This window comes from Dioscorea cayenensis, chromosome 16, assembly GCF_009730915.1.
Source record: "Dioscorea cayenensis subsp. rotundata cultivar TDr96_F1 chromosome 16, TDr96_F1_v2_PseudoChromosome.rev07_lg8_w22 25.fasta, whole genome shotgun sequence".
Taxonomy (NCBI): Eukaryota; Viridiplantae; Streptophyta; class Magnoliopsida; order Dioscoreales; family Dioscoreaceae; genus Dioscorea; species Dioscorea cayenensis.
This window is the reverse complement of record NC_052486.1, coordinates 21,689,596-21,716,374: the sequence shown is the minus strand read 5'-3', so window position 1 is coordinate 21,716,374 and position 26,779 is coordinate 21,689,596. Positions and strand designations below refer to the sequence as shown.

The 26,779-nt window shown below is 34.1% G+C and overlaps 1 pseudogene; it reads left to right on the top strand.

Moving 5' to 3' along the window:
• Positions 1-9,026: 9,026 nt before the first annotated feature.
• LOC120279565 lies at positions 9,027-17,580 on the top strand (annotated as a pseudogene).
• The last annotated feature ends 9,199 nt before the right edge of the window (positions 17,581-26,779 follow it).

Below are 26,779 nucleotides of genomic sequence, written 5' to 3'. Positions count from 1 at the left end.
AATTTTATTATTAAAATATTTATTGAATGTATTAGTATATTTGTTAAATTTTTTAATTAAATTTTATGATTTTTGGAATCCTATGAAACAAATATTAGATTTATAAAAACACATAAACTCAAATTACATGTAATCTCAAAAAAACATTTAAACAAACACTACCTTAGTTTCCTTCAATTGCCATAAACAAAACTTAAATAGATATATTTGATAAACATCAAATGCTATGATTGGTTGTGGGGTTGACTTGAGGTACCCAAAATACCAAACAAAATATTTGAAGTTACCTTATTAGTTTTCTTTTTCACTGATTTAATCACTTGAATAAAAAACAATGCTATATTTATATACCAGGCTCTTTGAATAGGTTGCAAGAATTTGGCATTCATATCATTTTTTCTCTCATAAACTTCAAATTCATACCGCATAAACTAATATCTAAATATATTGCAGACATGCACATCTACAAAACATCAATATTCTTTAAATAAATATATTTAGTAGGTTAATTTAAAAATATATATATAAACTAAAACATTGCAAATATTAAAATGACAACTTTTAATATTAATTTTGTTTCTTTTGTAAAATAAATCTTGGTGTGTTATATATATAAACTAAAACATTGCAAGGCTTTTATATGTTTGGGTGTGTGTATGTGTGGGTGGGTGGTTTGTTGGATAAAATTAGAGGTGGGCATGGGCCGTCCGGCAACCTGGCCCGTGCCAATGACCCGGCGGGTTGACCCATACTAAAGTTTAGGGTGTTTTAATGTTTTTTTTTTTTTGCCATGTTGGTCATGGGATTTGAACCCACGACCTTAAACTTGAATGGCAAAAACTTAATCACTTGAGTTATAATTTGTTTTTAACATTTATTGTCAAAACTTATATATAGATAGATGTAGGATATGAATCAAAATATTTTACATAAATATTTAATTTATAAAAAATAAAAAAATTATATAAATCAATCTGTAAAATATCAAAGTATCAAACAATAAATTTTCATAAATATTTTTTTAAAAAAATAATTATTTTGTTAATAGTCTTTTGGCTCATAAGCACTAAGTCCCTACATATGCACATTATTAAATTCTCTTAAATAGGGGCACTCTTATTTGTCACATATATATTAGATTATTTTGTTTCAATTTATAAAATAAAAAATAAAATTACAAAACATTGTTTTAAAATTATGTATATCAATTTATAAAGAAATAATTAGTAAAAAAAATAATATCTTTGAATAATATGTGACCGGTTACGCGGGGCCCAAGTTAATGGTAGAAGCACCCCTCCTTTTTACTTTTCTCTCTCTCATTTTTTATTTTTAGTTTTTTAAAAATATCAATCATTTTTCCAAACTAATACTATAGTCTAAAATATAATATTTTGAAAAAAAAAATTTACAAAAACTTTATTATTTGACCTATTAATATTTTACAAAGTAGTTTATCTAGTAAAAAAAATTTTTTTTTTTTTTCAAAAATCTATTATTTATCCCCTTTGTTTTTTTTATAAATTAATTTATACAATATAAAAATTATATGTTTAAAAATTTTTGTTAAAATTTATTATTTGACACTGACTTTTGTAACTATGATATAACACATAAAAATATTTTTTTAAAAATATTTATAAAAATATATTGTTTATTTTTTTTTGTTTTTTAACTTGGTCAATCTTTAAAAAAATTATAACTGTTTTTATAATCTTTATAGCCCTCATTGTTTTTATTTTTATTTTTTAAATTGGATGGATCGAACAGTAATGACATGTCATTTGACCAATATACAATATAATATATATATTGATTTTTTTATAGGGAACATTTAAAATTTGTTTTTAATTCTTTGAGTCAAGCACCCCCTTCATATTCCTCCTAGTTCCGCCACTACCGGTTACACAATGTAAAAGAACTACGTGGGCTTTGATTCCTCTCACACCCAGGAGGATACGTAGACAACTTGATTCGACAAGTAAACGGATTAAATGCAAGCCATTTATTTTCAAATTTAGTATAATTTAAAATTTTAGTGAAATTTAGTGTAATACATGGGGCATCTCTTATTATTTGGAAACTTGTGGTCTTAATTTTTTGGGTCTTAATTGATTTTTTTATAGAAAATTTTCTGAATTTTTTTTCCTGAATTTTCAGAAATTTTATGATTTTTTTTGCTAATTTTTCTAAATTTTTTTATTTTTTTTTTGAGGTGGACCAACCGGCCGGCCCGGCCCGCGGGGTCAACGTGGAAGCCAGGCCGGTTCCGGGCCCGGCTTCCTATGACCCGAACCCACCGAGTCCGACGGGCCAACCCTGCCCGACGGGTTCTACACCCAGCCGGGCCGGGTCCAGGTTGGTGGGCCCGGTGAACTGGACCTGGAGGGTCGGGCCCACCAGGCCCGGTTAACCAGCCCGTGTCCCACCTCTAGATAAAATGATGGGTTGTGAAGAAGTGTTGATGGTGATGATGATGGGAATGTGGAAGATGAGGGTTTTAAAATTGGGATGATGGATTCAGTGGTGTGAGGGGAGAGTTGAGGATGAGGATGATCGTAATCATGATTAAGGAGGATTAATCATGATTAGCAAGTAATGTGTGTTGTGATTAGGTGTAACCATGTTTGGTTGAGTTTAACCACTCAGTGGGGTTAGGACTTGGACTTGGACTTGCAGTTGAACGGACTGGGATGAAATGTTAAAGTTGGATCAAATCAAGTTAGAGTGAATTGGTTGAGTTTAATCATTTTGGTTGTGTTGGGCTTGATCAAATCAAGTGGAGTGGGTTGAATTCAAGAGTGGGTTTGATTTGGTTGAAATTAATTTGGTTTAGTCAAATTCTTTTGAGTGGGTTTGAGCCTAGATGGTTGGATGAGATTAGTAAGAGTTAAGTTGATTGGGTTCAATCACTTTAGTTTAAGTTTGGCTAACTCAATTCAGTTGAGAATGAGCTTGAGTAGAGTTAATTTGGGTTGACCCAATTAGGTTAAGTTAAGCATGTTTGGTCCAATCAGTTGAAGTTGATGTGGTTGGATTCAATTGAGCTGATTTGGTCTAAGTTTGATCAAATCAAGATGAGATTGTGGTTGGGCTTAATTGTTTCGACTAAGTTAAGTTGGGTTGAGGATTGATTGAGCTTGGTTCAAAATTTGGACCAATGATTGTGGAGTGAACCAGTTCAATGAGAAATGAGTTCAGTTGAACCAAGCTGGTTCAAGAGATTTTATATAAGAATTAGAAATGGTTCAAGGTTGGTTGGTTCAATTGAACTTGGTTCAGTGAAATTGAGCTTGATTTAAGTTAGTTTGTGAGGGTTTAGGCCAAATTGAGTTCGTTTAAGCCCAAATGCAATAGTTGCAGTTGAATGGATAAGTTTGAGCCAAGTTAGAGGCTAATTTGATTATGCAAAGTTAGTTTTGAGTCCTGTTCGAGAGAATAGGTCCGATTAGAGATCGAGTCAGTCATTTTTTGTATTTGATTTTTTTTATATAGATGCAGTGCAGTCATTAATGTTTTATTTATTTATTTGGTTTTATTCTATTATGCTTCTAGGTTTTGGTCTTGGCATAAGAGAGAGACTTCTTGTTAAGAACCCAATCTAGCGAGGATGAGGAATGCCATATAAGCTTGTAATAGAAGCTATTTTATAAAAGAATATTTTAAAATGGTTGTTTAATTATTTTCTAAAAGCATATTTAATATTTTATCTTGTTATGCAATAAGTTATTATGTCTACTATCTTCCAATATAAATGATTATGTATTTTGTCCACTCAAAATTTACAATGTGTTTTATAACATGTCAAATTAAGATTTAATAATTGCTCAATTATATGCTCCTACTCCGTGATTGAGTGTTTTACAATATTCATACTTATACAGACGATATTGCATTAAGATTTAATAATTGCTCAATTATATGCTCCTACTCCGTGATTGAGTGTTTTACGGTATTCGTACTTATACAGACGATATTGCATAGCCATGCTTGTATAGATTCAATGCAACTTGGACATAATCTTAACAGCTTATATAAAAATTATCAGGTAAATGCATTCTTAATTTATTGCCCTGTCACTGTTCCATTATCAGTTAAGACCTGCCAATTTGGACCTTCATCTGAATGATTTTTGAAATTGAGGTTACTCATAAATGATTTTTGCCGATGTGTTGCATTTGTTTTTTCTATTTGATTTATTATATTATTATTTTTTTCTATAAAAGAAAAAGCAAAACAAAGAACCGTGGACTAGCTCAATGATAACTACCCATACTTGTGATTGAGAGATCTTGAGTTCGAGTCTCTTAAATTATAATTCATTTTCTGGATCTCTTGTGGGAGTTTTGTGTAAGAAATATCTTTCGTTCTCCTCTTAGTCAAGTCACCGTAACTGGTATACCTTCATACCCATTTGTCCTTTGCTTTGTTGTTTGTCGAATAAAAAAAAACAAAACATGAATCCCAATTCTTTTTTTATGTCTAGCTTTTGTTAGAATCTATGAACCGTCGTAACTTTTTTTAAGATATTTATTGTATACAATTATAAGCAGAATATTTTTTATTGCAAGTTTTTATTTTGCTAAAAGATCAATTACTAAAAACATTTTTCATTCTAATTGATCATGTCGAACTAGTTAAAGATCAATCACAAGAGATAAATTTTTATTTTATTTACACTTTAAGTCTAACTTTTAAACTAGTTAAATGCCTCAACTGTTACGAGTCAAATATTTAAACAACTCAGTATTACTTGTGCATTCGGTACATTTCAAACAGCAACTTTGTAATTTGTGTCCGTAGATTTCACACAAAAATAATGCACCTCAAAATATAAAATAAATAAAACATATGAATCACACAAAAATATCTTTCTTCTTAGGATGTTCTTGCGGTCCATTAAACGCGCTTACACTCCCAACCCATTTTCAAGTCACGGTTCTCTTTCAAATGTAATCCTTCTTTTTCTAGCTCTCCAACTCTTTTTATACCTTTAAAATTTAATCCCAAAACTTTCTTTTGTTTTTTTGTGGAAGAAATGAGTACGAAGGTGAATCTTGGACAATTGGTTGATACAAAATCTTTGCTGGGTTTTGAGAATTCAATCATTAGTTAATGCATCTTTTTTCAGCTCAAACTTTTTGACTAAATCGATAAGCACTATATCAGGGCAGTGACGGACCCATGCATTTAGTTCAGTCCGGGCTTAAATAAAAGTTAACATTCTCATATTCGTTAACTTTTAATTTCCGGAGTTTTTAGCCTAACTATGGTCTCTCTTCAGTCCAACTACGGCCAGTGCAGAACTAGAACTCATCGGTGAGGGGGGTTAATGTCAACTACTATCATTGTGATGGATGTTTTGAACAATTTCTCAAATTTTATTAAAACTTAAAATTTTAAAAAATTTTAAATAAAATTTTTTTTTCATTAATAAAATTTTTTACATTTGTCATGCCACATTATCAATTTAGTTTTTTCTTAATTATTAAAAAATTATAAAGTTTAGAACATTGTTTTTTTTTATAATTTTCATAATTTTTTGAAAAAAATTACTAAAGTTATTAAAAACTTAACATTGTAAACTCTAGGATTTGAACCATGCTAGGCTCCTACCATCCAATTTTCACAAACCACTCAAGCACATACCCATTACATATTATCTTTGTACAAATAAAATATTATAAAACATTAATATTCATATAAAAAATCTTATTGAACACAATTCTTCTAAGTTTTCCGGCCGGCCAGCCCGGGTTGCCACCCATGTGGGTCCGCCCTTGTATCAGGGGCATCTGTACCAAGTATAAATTGATCATCTAGCTCTCGTGCTTTCACCCGATGACACATGATTTGGATAGTAAGACCAAACCCACAACCTGTTACAACTACTGAGTTTAGCAAGACTTGAATTTGAAACCTCTTTAATGTCTCATACTCGGTTTTCGCAATGAGATCAATACCATTGTGTTATGAGCCTTTTGGGTACGTGCTCCAAACTCTTTCTCAGATGTTGATGCTAATATTGTGAAATGAGATACATCACAAGCTGAAGAGGAGTGCAAGTCTAATTTACTCTCTAAAGGGGAAATTTTGAGTAAAATGGTTGACCATGATAAGTTAAAAGATATGTTTATAAAAGTATACTATCCTTAGATGGACTGAGATATTGTTTCTGCTTCAGGCTTCAAATTGTCAATCAACTTTCATAGTATACTTCCTCTGACCAAATTCATTTTACTGGTATTTAAACTCAATTGAATGTATTTAGCTTATTGCTCCATATTTGAAATGAATAATCCCTGAATCATCATTCATACCTTTTCTGTAAAGCACTTAATGTATTTCTCATTATAATGCAAATCATTTATTATGGTTTTTTTTTATTCTAATGAAGGCTTGATTAGCTTAGATCTGTGCTACTAATTCTGCTTTATCTAAAGTTGCTGCTTCATTTATTTGAAATATTTTTGTTTCATGAAGGAAGGAAAACAAAAAACTTTGAAATCTCCAAATTTACTTGAAGTTTTACTAGTCAAAGATGCATCATACCTGATAGATTGGTAAATGAAGATCCAATTTAATAATGTCTACAGAGCTATTAATTAATTGACTTGAATAATATGGTAAGAATTATGACAAATACTTGAATTGATTTTTGCTAATATGGTAATGATTATGTTGATTTTCTTCGATTTATTCTCTTTTTAAAGAGAACTATTCTAATTTGGACCAATTTATTGCATGGTTCTTATAAAACCTATAAATTTAATGTTTGACATAAGTCATGAATTATAAATTAATGTTGTTGTTATGTCAACTTTATAGGAAATCAGTTGAGGAATTCACTTATAATGATTCACGTTAATCTTCTATTTATCATACCTACTGGCTTAACCATTTTATTTTTTTCTTTGATTTTTGATGGGCACTAAGAGGTTTAGCAGCAATGGTTCTTTTATTGAACTGTTCAAATGATGTTTGTTGCACTTGATTTTTATCTCATTAACAAGATGAGCGGCTAGGCCGCTAAAAAGAGCAGGGTATATACAAACATCGGCAGAGCAAAGTGGGGGTGGGGTCTATGCACACATGGGCACTAAGACCAACAACACACAACCACTATTCACACTCCCAGAAATATGTCCTCACCCATGATTCAAACTCTCACTATTTATGAAAAATTTTAATGGGTCCGACTATTAATAGACTACTTGTTCATTGGTTATGTGTTCTTGTTGTGCTATAAAACGATTCTATATACCTGCCATAAGCAATTGGCCTTTTGTACTTCGTAAATTAACAGCATAACTTAGTCCCCACAAGTTGTTTGAATACCTTTATTTCACCCTTGAAATCTGTTTCTGCATAATTCTTAATGGCAAACTCTGTTTAAATGATTTTCCATAGTTTACACCACAATATTCCACTTATTTTTAGCACTTTATTGTTGAGAATTCAATTACTATGTTCAATTGACTAGAAGTAGATTCAACCCTGTAATCTTTGTATATTTCTTTCCAGTTATGACTTGTCCTTTGGCAGCTCTTTCAAAGTTTTTAACTGTGAATATCTGCAAAGCATACACAAATAACTAACTGGACCCAGGAGGTATAAAAAACTCATATAAATTTAATGTGTTCATTTTATATAAATTTCAGGACCTGGAGATACTTTCTTCATGACCAAATTCATATGAGAAAAGAGTTTGCAAAGAAAGAACAAGCCTATTCATCAACAGATATATGTTATAATTTCTGTGATACATTTGAAGCTGCTGTTAAAATATCAGAATATATTGATAAAGATTCAAAACCTTCTTCACTTTTGTGTTTCTTGTTGGTCTATTTTATTCCCTTGTCTCATTCTTCCACAAACCTCAGCACTAGCAAAGTATAAATGAGTTTGTGACCAATGTTGATATGTCATGTGTGTGGCTATAAATGCTTGTTTATTTATGTCACACATCATTTCTTTTTAAACCTCTTTTATTATATCTCTTCAATCTTTCTTGACATCTAAGCAAACTCAACTCAATCTTTCCATATATATATATATATATATACACACACACTCATTCTTTTGATTGATAAATAGCAATGAGGTTATTATTGAATTATTATCAATTTATCCTCATCCCCATTTGACTCTTTAACATTATTCTATTTATTTATTTATTTATTATTTTTGGGTTAAATTTTTTTTTCCTAGACAAAACAGACTTGCTATAGTTAAATAGTGCACAAATTTTTTAAATATATCATGTTCAACGTAGGACAGAGGGAGAATGGGGCGCACCCCTTCTTCCTTTTCTCCTCTCTCTCTCTCTCTCGGTTTTTTTTGTTTTTATTTATTTAAAAATATCAATTTTTTTACAAATTAATATTTATAATTTAAAATATAATAAATTTTAAAAAAATATACAAAAAATTATTATTTGATCAAATAATATTTTAAAAATTACTTTATGTAATATTTTTTTTTCAAAAATTTATGTTTTAGTCTTTGTTTTTTAACAAATTAGTTTATATGATATATTAAATTATATTTTTAGTATAGTTTTTATAAAAAAATCATTATTTGATCCTGATTTTTATAAATTAAACAATAAATTAACATATAAATATATTTTTAAAAAATTTTGAAAATTTTATTAATTGAATTTTTTCTTTTGCAATTTATCTCTTATTCTATAATTTCTGGCACTGCACCTCGTACACACAGAAGAACTGATGTTAATATATATATATATATATATGAGAGTTTAGGTCATTTCTATAAATATGGCAAATTTACTATATATATTTATATAAAATTATTTTTTTTTGTTTGATATTCAACCATGTCTACTGTCATTACTTTTGCATCAAAGCACATATCTCAGGAGAAAGAGTACCTTTGCTAATTCTTTATATATATATATATATATAGGGCTTATTTGGGCTGGAATTATTAAGGCCCAAATAAAATGGAAGTTGGTAGCAAAGCTTGGGGTAGTATTATCAATCCCTGATCTCACTCCGTCTCGCTGTTGTCTCTTCATTTCCTCACTTTGTTACTTCATCGCTCTTCCCAAAACGCCCCCGCATAAGGTTCTCTCTCTTAAACTCTTCTCTCTCTCTCTCTCTCTCTCTCTCTCTTCTTTTTTATTTTTCCTTTTTCGATCCATTTGTTCTTCTATTCTCTCTTTTCCTTCTTCCTTTAAACCCTTGTTTTCCTCTTTATCTCTCTTTCTCTGGTGTGATGATTCCCGCCAATCGATTCGAGCCTTGGTTGTGACTTGTGAGAAGAACGAAGCATACTTCAAGCGGGATTTGCTTGAGGAGTTACTAGGTTTTTTATTTGTTTATGATTTGATTGATTTCTTTTTGGGTTGATTTATGAATGTTGGGAATCTAGGGTTTTGATTGTGGAAATGAAGAGGTTGGGGATGGATTTTGATCTGGTTTTTTTGGATTTTTTATTTTGTTGTTTGTGTGGATTTCTAGGAGGGAGTGAATCGAGGGTGGAATTTATGTCCTTCAATCAATCTAGGGCGGAGAAGAGTGAGGGTCAGCCGAGGAAATCCGGGAGATCCGGCAACTCTGGCTACCATAGGTCGTTTTCCGGCAGCGGGAAGGGCGGCGGTGCCGCCCCTCCTCCTCACTCCTCCTCTTCTAACACCGCCTCTGTTTCCTTTAACCGCAGGTGCGTATTAATTCTTGTTCTCTGAAATACTGAAAAAAAAAAAAATTCTTTTCCTTACTTTTATGGCCGGATTGGTGTTCTTTGCTGATTTGGGAACGGGGGTCATCAAAAAGTTGTTGTCTTGATTCTTCTTTGTTCTTTGCTCTTTGTTCTTTGAAATACTGAAAAAAAAAAATTTTGCTCTTTGCTGATTTGGCAAACCGGTTGATTAATCAAGGAATTCAAGAGCGGTTCCTAAGGCTCCGTCATCTCAGCCTACTGCTGGAGCTTCGGACTCTGCAGCACCCATGACACCTGCCAAAGGTTCTATTCTTTGATCACTTTCTTCAATTATGCTGTTGAAGTGGTACATTGTTGTGCATGTATTTTGAGGACTGGTGGTGTTTTCCTGCTTTGTGACTGTCTTAAGTAGAACTTTATCTTTGTATTTTATACCAGGGTTTGTAATCAAGTGTTTGATTTAACATTTATTTCATTGTTTTACCGCAATATTGTTTTCAGGGGATGCATCCAAGCAGTACACACTTCAGTTTGGGACAATAAGTCCTGGGATTATGAATGGAATGCAGGTGGATGTTATTCAAGATTATGCTGGTAAAATTTTGGTTTTTATCTTGATTTATTTATATTGATTGAGTATACCACTGTGGGTTGTAGATTCCAGCTCGGACAAGCTCAGCTCCGCCAAATTTGGATGAGCAGAAGAATGACCAGGTATATCAGTTGTGTGTGCTTTTGTGACATCTATATCTAGGCTATTATTTGTGCATTTGAATTGATGTTTCTTGTCATTGTTTGTACCGCAAATACCATTCATCTGAGATAGGTGTTATTAGCATTTGAATATGGTACAGGTTTGTGATTTAGTACAACAATGCATTTTCATAATGCCTTCTTGTTGGATGTTTTGTCCATGCCTCTTTTGGAAGAACCATTTACTTGCAATCTTGCACTGTTTGTCTCTTGGTTATAATGATATTATGGTGGTTTAATTCAGGCTCGGCATGATCCGTTTTGGGCTATGCCCACATTGCCTTTGCCTGCTGCCCCTAAACAGCAACAACAAACAAGGAAAGATGTGGGCGCTATGAGACAATCCAACCCTGGGGAGGGTCATTCACAAACACAAACTAAGAAGGAAGTGCATGTACAAAATCCTCCTCCCGCAAACATGGCTCTTCCAAAACCTTCTGTTCTTCCCGTGACTGGTCCACCTGTGCCCGTGTCGATGCCCTTTCAGCAACCGCACGTATCATTGCAATTTGGTGGCCCTGGTATTCAGTTGCCATCACAGGGTGTTACAGCGGCTTCACTCCAAATGCCTTTAACGTTTCCTGTTGGAGGTGCACCCCAAGTTCCGCAGCAAATGTTTGTTTCTGCTCTTCAGTCTCATCCGATGCAAGCACAGGCAATAATGCACCAGGGACAAGGCTTCAGTTTTGCACCTCAAGTAGGTCACCAACTTCCTTCTCAGTTGGGCAATCTGGGGATTGCAATTGGCCCACAATTTGGTCAACAGCAGCCAGGAAAATTTGGAGGTCAGCGCAAATCAACAGTTAAAATAACTCACCCAGATACCCATGAAGAATTAAGGCTGGACCAAAGAACTGATTCCGTTATAGATGGTGGTTCCTCCAGGCAAAGGCCAATTTCAAACCTAACCTCTCAATCTCAGCCTCTCCCGACATATGCTCATCCTCATCAGATGAATTATTTCTCCCAATTACAGCCTAATACTTATGGTCCGCATATTGTCTATCCTACCGCACCGTCTGTTCCATTGTCAAGTGGCCCGATGAGCACACATGCTCCTAGACATAGTTACACAGTTGGCCCGAGTGGGCAGCCTGTGCCCTATATGAGTCCACCCGTTCTCAATCCTGTTACTGGTATCAAAACTGGACCTCCTCTTCATGGTGTTCATGAATCAGTCAAGTCAGAAGCCTCATCATTCTCTGCTCCGTCATCTTCAGTGCCAGTGTTAATAAAGCCATTGATTGGTTCACAAGCAGATAAGATCGGAACATCTTCAGTGATGATAACTGCACCTGTGAGTGACGCAGAGGCACATAATCTAGCAAAATCGTCCTTGTCAGTAACTGATTCTCATCAGCGGAAGGGCAGTGAGATTCGTGTGCAGAGTAATTTGTCACAGTCTGTGTCTGTTTCTGAACCATCCATCTCCACATCATTGTCTGCCGCTCCATCTGATGCTATTTCACCACAAAGGCCCGAGCATGAAAGTGTCTCAGCAGCTCCAGTTTCAGCTGCAGGGGATGCAGTAGGAACTGAAGGCAGAAAAAAGGAGCCTATCGCAAGATCGAATTCTTTGAAGGAGCATCAAAAGAAACCTAGCAAAAAGGATCTGAAGCACGTGCAACCTCAGCAGCAACAACAGGTTAGTTTTATCCTCTGTGATTCTTTAGAGTGTTAGAAGTCAGAATCCGTATGATTTATCTTCTGTGAATATCTGACTGTAGTTTGTCTGCCTTGCCAAATTGCTGGAATGTTGCAGGACAGTTTGAAGTCTGCAGAGGTGACAAAGTTTTCATCAAACAAAAATCGCAGCACATCAGATATACCACCTCAGCAGGAATCTGGGTCTTGTGATAATGAACTCAAGTCCGCTGGAGCTGTTCAGCATGAAACAGTGCCTGCATTGTCAATACCCGCTGAAGCTGTATTGGACAAAGACACATCTATCATGATTGGAATTCCTTCCATGAAGAGGGATTCTGTTGAGACATCCATATCTGTTGCTCTTCATGATGATAGAATTCCAAGGCAGAACTCTGATTCCACTCATTCTCAGCCTCAACCTCAACCTAATTTAGTTAATGTTGGGCCAAAATCAGAACCGAAGGTGTATGAGAAGAATGAATCATCTAATGATTTGTTGCAAGATGATATTTCTGATGCTATAGTAAAATTAGTCACCACTGCTGCTCAAGGTGGAGAGCCATTTACGTTAGTTAAACGGGATGTAGCAGGACCACAGGATTGTGACAAAAGTGCAACCTGTCAGTTAGATGATGCTGAAAAGGAGCAGCTTGAGGTCTGCTCAGTAGATGTGAGTTCTTGTTTTGAAGTTGACCAAAAACCCAAGAAAGCAGATAGTTGTGTTGCTGCCTCAGATGATTCTATTGTCAAATCAGACTCTTTAAGCCATCTTTCACACACAAATGCTAGTGTAGACAAAATCTCACTCACAGATTGTGTTACAGATACCAGTGAAAGCACAAGCCATGGGGATTTTGTCACGAGTGATCCTGCTTTACCACTGGAGGAGACTACCGTCAGGCAAACTATGGTTTCATCTGGAACTGGACCGAATCAGGAAGGTAAACCTGCAGATCTGCCTAGCGGAAATCCGGTTTCTGTTACACATTCTGGGCCAAAGGACAAGCTCATTTTGGAGCCAACCAGGTCTAAAACCCCTAGTGGAAAAAAGAAGCTAAGGGAAATCCTATCGAAAGCAGACTCTGCTGGGTCTTCTGATCTTTACAATGCGTACAAGAGCCCACAAGAGAAGCCTGAACCTTTGAATCCATTTGAAAGCGAGGACATTTCTACAACAGTTGATACAAAAAATATTTCTGTGAATGATCTTAATAAGGAAGCTGTTGTCATTGCGGAAGATAAGGTGAGTAAAGGCGAAGTGGATGACTGGGAAGATGCTGCAGATATATCCACACTGAAACTGGGAAACTCCGAAAGTAATCACCGAGCTCATGAAGCTAAGAAGCACCCTGATGAATATGGAAATGAAGCTACTGGTAGAAAGAAATACTCCAGAGATTTTCTAATGACATTTTCAGAACAATGTATGGAACTTCCTGCAGGGTTTGAAATTGGATATGGTATAGCAAATGCTTTGATGAGTGGCCCTGTATCTGCATCTTATGCTGTTGATCGTGAACCTCATCCAAGCCCGGGAAGGAGTACAGATAGGTCTCCTAAAGCTCCTTGGGTTGACCGTCGGATAGTTGTGGGGGATGATGACAAATGGACCAAATTTCCTGGTTCATCTGGTCCTGGGCTTGATCTTGCCCATGGGATTTCAGCTGTGTCTTTTCGCCCTGGACAGGGAGTTAACCATGGTGTTTTAAGAAATCCACGTGGTCAGTTGTCCAGTCAGTATGCTGGTGGGATTCTCTCTGGACCTCTTCAAGCTATGGCTTCCCCTGGAGGGGTGCCACAGAATGGTATTGATGCTGACCGGTGGCATCGTGCTCCAAGCGCCCAACGGGGTTTGGTACCATCACCTCAGACTCCTTTGCAGGTGATGCACAAGGCCGCAAAAAAATATGAAGTTGGGAAAGTTTCTGATGTGGAAGTGGCAAAGCAAAGACAATTGAAATCCATACTTAATAAACTAACACCTCAGAATTTTGAGAAACTATTTGAACAAGTCAAAACGGTAAATATTGATAATCCGGTCACTCTCACCGGCGTCATTTCACAGATCTTTGACAAAGCTTTGACAGAACCAACATTCTGTGAAATGTATGCAGATTTCTGCTTTCATTTGTCTTCGGAGTTACCTGATTTCAGTGAGAATAATGAGAAGATCACCTTTAAGAGGTTGTTACTGAACAAATGCCAGGAAGAATTTGAAAGAGGGGAAAGAGAGCAGGCTGAAGCTGACAAGGCTGAAGAGGAAGGTGAAATCAAACAATCTGAAGGGGAGAGGGAAGAAAAAAGAATTAAGGCACGCAGACGTATGCTGGGAAATATTAGGTTAATTGGTGAATTGTACAAAAAGAAAATGTTGACAGAGAGAATCATGCACGAATGCATTAAGAAATTGTTAGGGCAATATCCGAATCCGGATGAGGAAGATATAGAGGCCTTGTGCAAATTGATGAGCACAATTGGGCAGATGATAGATCATCCGAAGGCCAAGGAACATATGGATGCATATTTTGATATGATGCTGAAGCTATCAACCAATCCGAAGTTATCTTCTCGAGTGAGATTTATGCTGAAGGATGCGATTGATCTGAGGAAAAAAACAGATGGCAACAGAGGAGGAAAAATTGAGGGGCCAAAAGAAAAATTGAGGAGGTACACAGAGATGTGGCTCATGAAAGACAAGCTCAAGCCAGTAGACTGGCTCGTGGTCCTGTCATTAGCTCAACACCTAGAAGGGGAGCAGCTGTTGATTTTGGTCCTAGAGGTTCTACAATACTTTCTTCTCCTCCCCAGCAGATGGGCGGTTCTCGTGGCTTTCCAGTCCAGGCCCGTGGCCCTCAGGATGTCAGGGTGGATGATAGACATCCATTTGAGAGCAAAACTTTCTCTTCACCCCTGCCTCAAAGAAGTTCTGATGATGATTCTATTACCCTTGGCCCTAAAGGTGGTCTGGGAAGGGGTATGTCTTTCAGAGGACAACCATTGACGTCAAACACTCCCCTACCTACTGAAATTTTTTCAAGTGCAGGTGACCTACGAAGAATGACAACGGGCCTAAATGGTTACAGCTCTGCTCCACACAACTCTAGAGATGAAGTCAGGTCTAGAGATGTGTTTGATAGGCTTGGAGGAACATCTTATGAACAACCAACTATCCAAAGAACCTATTCTGGGATCAGGGACTCCACAATTACAGATCATGCTGCTGATAAGTCTTCAGTTACGTCTTCTACTGGGAGAATACAGGGATCAGTACCAGCTGATCCAACCACATCTTCTCTTACAAAGGCTTTGGGTGAAGATGGTCTTCGAGATAAATCCATGTCTGCGATAAGGGAGTACTACAGGTACTACTACTACCTGTAAATGTTGATCATCAGTTTTCTTTTCACTTGCCATTGCCATTGCCATATATATTTGCAAAGGTCCATGCATGCTCTGAGTGTGCTTGTGTGTGTGCATGAACTTCTCTGCTGGAGAGGAAACACTTACTTAGAGTTGACTGAATATTTTAACTTTGAAAATATGCTTTTTCCCTTTTTATGTTTAATCCGAATGGTATTTATTCTTTAATCATCTTTGCTAATATTTCATTACATTATTGGATGAAGTGTTCAGTTCAGGATTTGTACTATTAGAGGAGGGGCATGATGAATTGCCTCCAGAATTCCAGACCAAACCTTGGATTGGATTCTTTGATTGAAAATTGAAAAATCTGATTCCTTTATGTGAGTAATTGATAGCCTTGGAGATAAGTCCCACTTTCTTGAGTTACAATGCAGAATTATTGGAGAGAGCTTTAGGCAGCATTTGGTGAAGTTTTTTACCTGAATTACATTTATGATTAGCAAGAAACAAAACCTCAGAGAGTAGCTCATCCCACAGGCATTGAAGTAATCAAGAGAGCGACATACTAAAACCTACGTCAGCAGGGACACAGGCTTAGAGATTGGGAGTGTACTAGTTTTTAAGATATATTGGTGGATTGTGCTTCATCTTATTCCCTTCTCAATATTTTATTCCAAATTATCTGTGGATCAAAGATGCTTCTTTTAATCCGTAAGTGTGATTTTGGGAAAATGTTGAAACCCTTGAAAATTTTTAGGCTGTTGTCATTTTGATGTCTAGTCTTGCAAACAAATGGCCCTTATATGAATACTCTTTTTATCCATATGAATACCTTGAACAAGCAAACTACTGTTTTTTACATTTCTTTCATTTCTTTCATTTGCATATTCTGTAAAATAGCTGAGGTTTATGTTATTCTACTCTATTAGAGTTGTGATAATTATTAGAGTGAAATTTAATTATTGTATTCTAATAGCAATGTAGATATTTAGGTGATCAATTTAGAGCCGATGAATTGCACTTCTTTCCCAAGTTGTGTATTTCATATTAGAGGGAAGGAGTTGAGCTTATTGTTGGAGTCGAATTTTTTGGTGAAAGTGTGATGCAGTATGTCGGTAGGGGGGTGGTTAGGATTAGTGCATGGTTGGGGAAGCAGAGCTTTAATGTTTGGGTAGCTCTGTCGTGACAAGACATTCAATCACAAAAGATAAATGCTTAATTACTTCTTGAACATTAATTATTCCTTCTGATAAGAAATTGAAGTTGCCATTTAAATATTTTCTCATTATTCACTTTTTATCCTCATGCTGAAAGGTATATATATACATAAATCTTTGTAATGATTTATTATATTATCTGAAACATATTTTCTAGGCATCTTCATTTTGAAGATGATTTGTTGTGATTCATTAAGCCAAACACATTTGACCTCTTATATTGATCGTTGGCGAAGTGATAAAAGAAAAAAAAAATGATTTTCTTGCAGTGCCAAGGATGATGAGGAAGTTGTATTGTGCATCAAAGAGTTGAACTCTCCAAACTTCTTTCCTACCATGATTTCGCTGTGGATCACAGACTCATTCGAGAGAAAAGATATGGAAAGGGATCTTTTGGCCACACTACTTGTGAAATTGAACCAGTCCCAAGATCACTTGTTAAGTGAAACACAGCTCATCCAGGGGTATTAACTGCTCTTATCTTTTACTCTTTTATTTAATTAAATCATCATACTTACGCGAGTTTCTGTTTATACCTCCAGCTTTGAGAATGTTCTGTCTTCATTAGAGGACGCAATTAACGACGCCCCTAAAGCAGCAGAGTTTCTCGGAAGGCTTTGTGCAAGAGTAATATTGGATACTCCCATGCCCTTGAAGGAGATCGGAAGATTAATTCTTGAAGGCGGGGAAGAGCCTGGACAGCTACTTGAATCTGGTGTTGCTTCGGAGATCCTTGGCAGCATTTTAGAGTTCATACAAAAAGAAAAAGGGGATTCAGTTTTGAACCAACTCCGTGCAAACTCCGGTTTGCATCTGGAGAGTTTCCGGCCTCCTCATCCCTTGAGAGCAAAGAAGCTAGACCCATTCCTTTAGATTCACAGATACAATGTTTTCACCGTAGTGATTTATGAATTCTTTTGGTTTCTTTTTTTGTTTCGTCTTAGGGGTTTTGATAATATATGTTCGAACGAGTTTGTTTAGGAACAGTAATTGGAGGTTTAATTAGTAGCCCTAATAATTTTGTCTAAACTGTATTCTATATATATATATTGTTATACTCTGACACCATAGTGTATATGATTAAAGGGAAATGAAAATTTTCTCTTTGCCTTAGCTATCTTTTTCAACCTCTGTTTCTGCTGAATATCATTTTGTTTTTCAGCATACCAATTTCTCTCCAACTTTTGCGCACATGGTATCACAGTTTTAGGCAGCGATAGAGACCTTTCATCTTGCTGACACCAACACCATTGCCTCACACCATTTTCTTAGATCTAAGGATCCTTTTGAATAACTGTTTGCAGGTCTTACATTTTCTGTGTAGATCACTTCTGTCTTTTTACAGATCTGGAGTAGCAAGTGAAGATGTGGGTTGAAGATCTTTTGCTTGTTGAGGATTAATCTTACCTTTCAGAGTTGCTTCTAGTAGATAGCACTCTGTGCTATCTCTTTGTTTGAGATCTGTGTTTGCTCTTTGTCGATCGGTATAAGCTTGAATCGAAATCATGGTAGAATCATCCTAGACTATGTAAGGTGGAAAAGAGCAAACTTGTTCCATTCTTGAAGATTTGGCTGTGAGAATGACGGTTGAAGTTTTGAATATATATGTCAAGAACCTACATCGGGCGATGATTCTTCAATGGCTCTGGATTGGCATCAAATTTGATCTAACAACAACTATGCCTTATGGTCTTAAGTTGTCAAAATGTACATCTTTAGTAAAGACAAGTTGGGGGGAGTATATCAACGGTGATCTTCCTAAACCTCCAAGTGAGCTGAATCCAGCATACTCGACAGTGAGTTGACTGAAGACTCAATTGTGAAAGGAGCAGTAATTAAGTACAAAACCAACAATCATTCATTTGATTAGCCCTGATAGAGTGGTTGAGAGTTGAAAACTTGATAGATGTTATGCATAAAATATTCATATATGAATACACTCATGCTCATTGCTCAATACGAGACTTGAATGTATGGTAATGAGAGTTCAGTCAACAACAAAGCTTTACAATTCAAGCCCATATTTCTAAATCTCCAGCAATTGATACAAATGAAGCAAATATAGAACACCACACCATGCTCTAGATTTACTGAAATCAAACATCTTTCCAACATTCCATAGATCCAAAACCAAAACCATTCTATAACATAAGAGATGATTGTATCAAAAGTCATACTAACATAAAATCTAACAAATTCAGAGAATCATGTACTCACCACTCTAATCAAGTTTTAACTCTCAACCATTCAGTGGACTCAAAAATGAATCAAAATGTAGGTTTTTGTACTTACTACTAATCCCAAAGTTGTTTGACTAAAATTAAACAAATCAAGCTAGAACCATCTCTTTTGTTTCTTTTCCCCCATATAACTCTATATAACTCTCAAACCAGACATTTAACAAATTAGCAATCATGAAAACCCAACTCCATGAACTCATATATATATATATATATATATATAATCTCCTGGTGGAGCAAGAACATCTATGAGGCCAGTTTTGTATCTGGCAGATCATGCCTTAGAAATAGCTCCCTAATGCATGATAACTAATATCAGCTTTGAAATTTTTTCTTATGTTTCTATTAGCCACTGCTTTATATTGTGGAACTTCTTTTTCAACTTGGTAAATTTGGTGCCTTTCAGACATTAGCTATAGTGGTTGAGAATCCAGAAAAGTTTAAAGTGGTTGCACTTGCAGCTGGTTCTAATGTGACTCTTTTGGTTAATCAGGTCAAATAATGCGCATTATGCAAATTTATTGTAAATGCAAAGTGAATGTTGATTTGTGCTTGCACTTACTCTAAAGACCTTTGGGTTCATACAGAGCATTGGTGGTTTTCTTGTGTAGGTGAAAACATTCATACCTCAACTGGTTTCAGTATATATGAGGTTTATGGCCTCATATGTGTTTTTGTTTTGTTATTTTTTCCCCCATTGTTTGATCATATTTGGCAATATTGAATTTTAAACTCAATATCTTGTGGGATAAGGAAAATCAATTGCAATATTCATGTTCATCATCATTCTGTGGTAAAATTACTTTGTTATTATTTATCATTTGTAATACTAGTAGGTTGTTGGCCATTTGTAGGAAGCATAATTTGGTAAATATAATCTAGCAATTTTTGAGATTTATTATGAATTGATGATTTAGATTTTAATTATTTGAAATTGGTTTATGGATTTAATCACTTGGGGTGTTGGAGTATATAGTGTATGGTTTGTCAAAAAAATGATTTGGAATTGATAATTATATATCCATGTGAGATGTATGGGAAAATTATTTATTTCTTGTGCTTGTCCAACACTGATGCAGGGTAGTACCTAGTTTATTAAACTGGAGACAATTCTTGATAACAGTGTTGGCTGGGAGATAGATTTGGAGACTGAAAGGGGTGGTGCATTGATGGCAATGAAGTTGATGGTAAAATTTAAGTATCTCATGCTCTGATACTTTTGTTGTTTAAGAGTATTTAGCATAACCTTGGCTAGCTTTTATTGAATCAGAAATAATTCAGTTGATTTTGAATTTACTTTTTAAGTGTTACAATATGACATTAAGGTATCCTTCTTTAAAAGTTCATGGACAAACTACAGCATCGCTTACACTAATAAACTTTGGCTATTTTTATTTTTGTGTCCTTGCTTTTAGACTCTTTCATTTCTTTTGACTATTGAAGTTATCTGACTAAGAAATTGTGTTGAGTTGTTGCACTATTATGTGCTATCTACCTTATTTTGTTTTCACAGGCTCAAAACTTTCACTTTCATTATGGCCTTATGTATGTTATAGAATCTCGGTAAGTGTATTTTGTTTGTGATGCAGATTTCTCTCATGTTAAATTACAATGGTTTGATTGATTTCCGATGAGAGTATTGATAGTCTAGCAACAGATGAGTTGAAAAGCAAAACATGAATCTCTTAATATCCTGAATTATAAAAGAATTTTTCTTATGATAAATACATGTATGTAAGGAATCACAATATCAGGTTCTAAATTGTAGTTCAAAGACAAACAGGTTGCACTAGGCCAAGGACATTAATACAACTTGTAGAAAGAAAATGCAATTTGGCAAGATTAAAATGTGCCTACCTTTTCCATTCTTTTCAAGATTTTTTTTCTTCTATTACCTTTTTGTAAGTTGTCATGTTGCTTCATCTGCATCATTCGAAAGCATGATAGTCAATAAGTTGGAAGAATACAAAGGTTCAGGTATGCAACCAGGTTTGTATATATATATATATATATATATCTGCATGCCTGCTAGTTACAAACCCATCAAGAAAGCATATGTTGAGATTCAATATCTACTGAATTTTGGTTGTGCCTCAATATTTCTGTATATCCTAACATGGCACAAAACATTACTGTTTGTATGCTCAAAAGACATAAATTGGTAAAATGAAGCAAAAGAAATATTCAATTTGTTTGGTAATATTTTAGAGGTGATCACATAAGCACTGAGAGTTTCTCTTGACTTATGTTGATTATTTTGATTTAGGAATAGTCGATTTTTTTGTAGGGCCACTTTATGGTTCACTGCTTGCAAAATTTGTATTGTTGTGTGATTCTTGCATTCAATCTCAGCTTGTTGTGGTCCCAACTAGTCATGTGGAACCATGCAATCTTGTTATGCAACATATATTTCTCTTTTGGCTTAAAAATAGGTGGCATTTGCAAAAGCAATGGCAGTGGAGAGTGTGACAGGGAACAACATATCTTGTTATTGTTATTGTTACTGCTGTTATTGTTTGCCTCACCTGCATTAGATGCTATATAATACTATACCCTCATGATCTTTCAGATATCAGGATTACAGCAAATAAAGATTTAGCCATGAACTGTGCTAGTATGTGACCAAGTATATATACTTTCTATTATTTTAATTTTACTTCAAGTGACATATGCAAAATTTATTATATGTTGTGCTTTCTTCTAATTTCTTACTTATCATGACATGGCTGATCGATTTACAAATAAGAATATTTATGCTGTTCATTTTATTTTGAATCTTGTTGTTTCTTTGATGAGCTTTTAAGAATTATTTGGGCAGATTCTTAAAAGATAACTATTTACTTGATGCCATCCCAGTCAAAATATTGAAAAAATATGCTTCATTAAACTAGAGGTTATGTGATCACCTCTGGCTCTGAGATTTAGTATTAAGGTTGATAAACTTACTGGTAGTCAAAAGTCTTGTGGAATTGAGAAGCTGCTCAAAACATTGAAAGTTTCTCTTGCTAAAGTTTTTGAATTAATTTTGTGTTTGAATGATTGTTTGTGGATTAAATCAGATTAACTTTGTAAAATGGAGAACTACAGAAATATATTGTTTTGTAGATTAAATCATTTTGATTCTATTATGTTCTTTGCTAATAGAATTATGATCTGTTAATTTAATTTACTTATTATATGAGACTATTTTTGCCAAAACACTGTGAGAATTTTATGTGATAAGTTATATCTGGATAGTAAGGTTTTGGATTTCCTAAATCAAGTTAAGCAATTAAAGAACAATTTCTTGATTACTTTTTTCAGATCCTGCTAAGTGGTTGTAGTTTACTTGTCTATGAATTGTTTCTTGATTATGTTTGAGAAGTTCTCCAACAATTTCTAGGGTTTCGGTAGTATTTTTATATTGACTTTTTTTATTAGAAACATTGTTTATACCAAGATCAAGGTAAATTGGCCAAGTGATGTTCAATGCCCAATTGGAAGAGTTTCATGGTGTATTTGTGATTTTTTTCATATGCTGATAGGAATCAAACATATCACTTGCTTCTCAATGGAAACATAGTTCATCAAGAGGCTTAAAGATTAGGAGGCCCCAAGAAGCTCTTTACTTTGTATAATAATTAAGCAAAAAATACATTGTGATGGAGGTAGATAAAACGGTGTGAAGTTCTTTACTTTGTGTAATTGAGAAAAATACATTGTACTCGAGATGTTCATTACTTGTTAATAAAAATTAATGAAATTGAAGTTAGATATTTTTAATAGTCTTCCAAAATTTCTCTTATAGATTTGCAGCTCAAAAACTTTGTTTATGATTAGTAGAGGAACACACTAAATTCAATTTAGTTAATGAGCAAGTTTAGAAGCGGTTATAACTGCCTCTAAAAGGAGGAAAAATTATTAGTTATTAAGGCGAAAAATTATCATGGTTTATAAGAAGTTTAAAAATTATCATGGCTTTAAAGGGTTAAAGCCGCATCTACAATATGAACATATTTTAATAAATTATTAGTTTTTGAGGAGATTATAACCACCTCAAAAACATGAACAATTTTTAAACTCTAATGTTTTAAAAACGGTTATAACAGCCTCTAAACTAACTGCTAAAAATCTAAAACTTACTCCAACAGTTGTTTCAAACTGGCTTTAATTTGTGGAGCCGACATCATACTATTACTAGGTGGTTCTAAGAGGCGGTTTTAAAAACCACTTCTAAAAACCTTTTTTACTGTAATGAATTAATTAATTACTTTGGATGACCATGCCGCTAACTTTGTCCATATTTCTATACTCTTAGCTTTGTTATGTGAATCAAGCTACAATTTTTTAAAATAATAGCTGCAACCTAGCTAGCTGCTTAATTTGGATTACCATGACTTTATTTGTTATTTTATTGGGATATCTCCTTGGGCCATCATGGGCTGTTATTAGCCAACAAAGCAGTATATTGTTATTGTGTCATTTTTTTTCACTGCGATAGGTTTGTCATCGGGTTGTGATTGGGCCTCATGGGCTATTTAGGCGGTGTGGCCTGGAATGGGCCTGATGAGCTACAGTAGAACTTTATATTGTATTCCGCATTTACTGGGAAAAGAAATTAATAGTTGATATGGTTTAAAAATATTTATGTGTAGACTGTAGTTATGCGTGGGAAGAAAAATTATATATATATATATATATATATATTATTATCAAATATATTATTTAAAAATAAACATTTTTTAATAAATAAAAATAGTAATATATTTTGACTATAGAATTGATACTCTCTTCCATGTTATTGTCATAGTGAATTTAGCTGATCACCATTAGAAATTTTATATTTTTCATAGCCAATAAAATTATTAGAGGCCGTAATTCTTCACTGACGGAAAATGGTAAAAAATTATAGTTTTTATATCATAGTACATGTCAACACGGTCAGTGTTTAACCTCCAGTGACAGGGTTAAGGCATAGTTAATTAGAGATTAGTTTCTATGTCAAAATACTTCATGTTCACAAAACAATAAACTATCAAAATTCAGATTGGGCAAAATACGAGTAATTTGCCAGAAAAAAAGTTTAGCAGTCGTGTGATCCCATTTTATTATATCAAAATAAACCAGTTATTTGAATCCAACATGAACAGGTAATAATAAAAAATATTATAATAATTAATCAGAAAGTAAACAAAATATCTGAAATTTATAAATTAAGTAATCCGAATTTAAATAAATTATCTAAAAATTCAGAAATTAAATAATCCGAATTTAAATAATAACCTTTCAGATAATTCTAATCCAAAAATTCAGAAATTAAATAATCTGAATTTAAATAATATTTAAACCTTTCAGATAATTCTAATCCAAAATAAAATATAATCAACTCAAAATTTCAAATAATTTAAAATAATTTCAAAAATAATAATAGATAAATAATTCAAAATATAAATCAAAACAATCAGTTTCTTTCTCAAAAATTCCAAAAGTTCAAAAAACTAGAATTTTTTGAGTATATACATATAATAGTATTTATATGTGGGATACTTACTTGATTAATGCCCAAAACTCCAAATCCCAAATCGAACAAGTTTCCTCAGAAAACCTTATATTTGAGAATAATTTCCAAAAATATCAAAAGCCTATTTAACACAAGCAAGAAAATCGAAAGAAGTGCAAAGGTAGCCTAACTTCTAAAGCTTTGAACAATATCAGACGAAAGTGCATAACACTAGATTCTTAACCACCTAACTAGAGTGATCAATTCTCTCTGCTTGAAAAAAAATCAAACATTCTACACATTAACAAAGGATCTCACTAGAATAGAAATGCATATAAAAAGATTAACAAATGCATGAGTCAAGTAGGACTCATACCATTGAGAATTAAATCTAGCATAACTTTTTCTATACTTTTCCAAATCACAAAATTCAAGATACTGAGAAAACTAGACACCTAAAACTATGGCATATCCAAAATTCACATTGTTTAGAGTACTACTCAATCTATACCATTCAATTAAATCTCCAACTATTTCTGTAGACTTGTAATTCAGACACATCCCTTTCAAACATGCATATCTCTCAATATACAACTTCAAAAGCAATAATATTTTACGTACAGTCTTATAACTCAGTAATTCATCACTTACTTATTTTATAATTTACTAGATACAACATATAAAACCATGAAAATCACCAAATAATCTTCGGATTCTGCACAATAATATCAGTTGTCATAGCTACACTAATAATGCTATAACTTTTAAACTACAAATCCACAGAATCTGAATTTTTGCAGGTATCTAGAAAACATCAAACTCTATAACTTTATTATTTCACTCTCACCAAATTCCACCTAAAAGGCAATCAAATTGTCTAACCAAACTTCATGTTTTCTGCAGAAATATCATTTGAGTACAGTAATATGGTTATAACTCAACCATTACAGAGGTATAAATTCTGAAATTTTGCAGATCTATGCATGATGTCAATTTCTCCAACTTTTCTATATAAATCTAAATCTAAAACAGACTCAAAAACCATAACATAAATATAAAACGCTTAAAGGCCTGCACAAAAAATCCTACCCGAGATACCTGCATTCAAAAGCTATAATTTACAAGATACTCTTGGAAAAATTCTAAAATTTGTCAGTAACATAAATAAGACCTCAATATACAATTTTGCTATTTTGATCTCTTCCAAATTCTGTCTCTAGGTCTCCCAAAATTAAAGAGGGATCTCTACTATGCTAATAGAAAATTTCTGAATCTTATCCTCAAAGAAAATAATTCAACATTCTCACCAAACCCTAACCTTAACTAGAATCATGTCACAACAATCATAAGAAAGAACATAAACAAGATAAATCAGAACCTTACCTCAACAATAGCAGTGAAACAAGTCGTTGATGACGAGACTCTTCTCCCGTCCTCGCCGCCAACACCACCCGCAAATAAGGAGAGAAAGATATGAGACTAGATCTCTTTCTTTTTTTTTCTCTAAACGGCAATCTAAAACCGAAGGAGGTGATCAGACGACTAGGGTTTTAAAATTTAAAACAAAATCAACGGCTAGGATTAAAAGTAGCAATAATCATTAGAACTTAATTAAGGGGTGGGGCTCATGGAAAAAGAAAAAAAAAATATTATTTGATCACCAAAACAGTCCATATTCCTTTGACGGAAGTTTGGCTTAAATGAGGCTCCAAGGTGGCCAGTGCACGCAATTTGAAGAGAACACCACCACCTCATGTGTTTTAGACTTTTAGTTTTCCATAGAATTTGGTGCTCCTTAATTCCCACCCTCTCCCATGTTACTGTCATAGCCAATCTAGCTGATCACCATTAACAATTTTATATTTGAATATAGAAAAAAGAAACACCAATAAATAGATAATTAAAGAGAAAGAAGGAGGGGAGAGAGATAGAGAAGCTAGGAACATGGGGTTGACCTCTCTGTAAAGCAGAAACACAAGAGCAAACAAACAAACACCTTTCTTCGATCTCCTCAAAGAGAACATCTCTCTGTCTCTAGCTCTAGATTTTACTTTAGTTTGAAAGTTTGGAGGAAGACAAATTAAGAGGTGATGTGAAGGAACACTACATGGGTGGGCTGCAAGGAAAATGAAAAGAAATGGAGGGAAAAAGCCGTTAATTCCGTTCTCTTTTTATTATATATATATTTAATGATTTCGGGTATTTGCTCAAGTTTCTAATTTGCCAGAAGTAGGCCCAGAATTACCTCCCCATTCAACTCAACAACCTTCAAAGTCATGCATGTGTCAAGCCTCTTTTTCTTCTAATCATTTAATTAATTATTTATCTTTGAAACTTATATATATATATATATATATATATCTCTCTCTCTCTCTCTCTCTCTCTCTCTCACT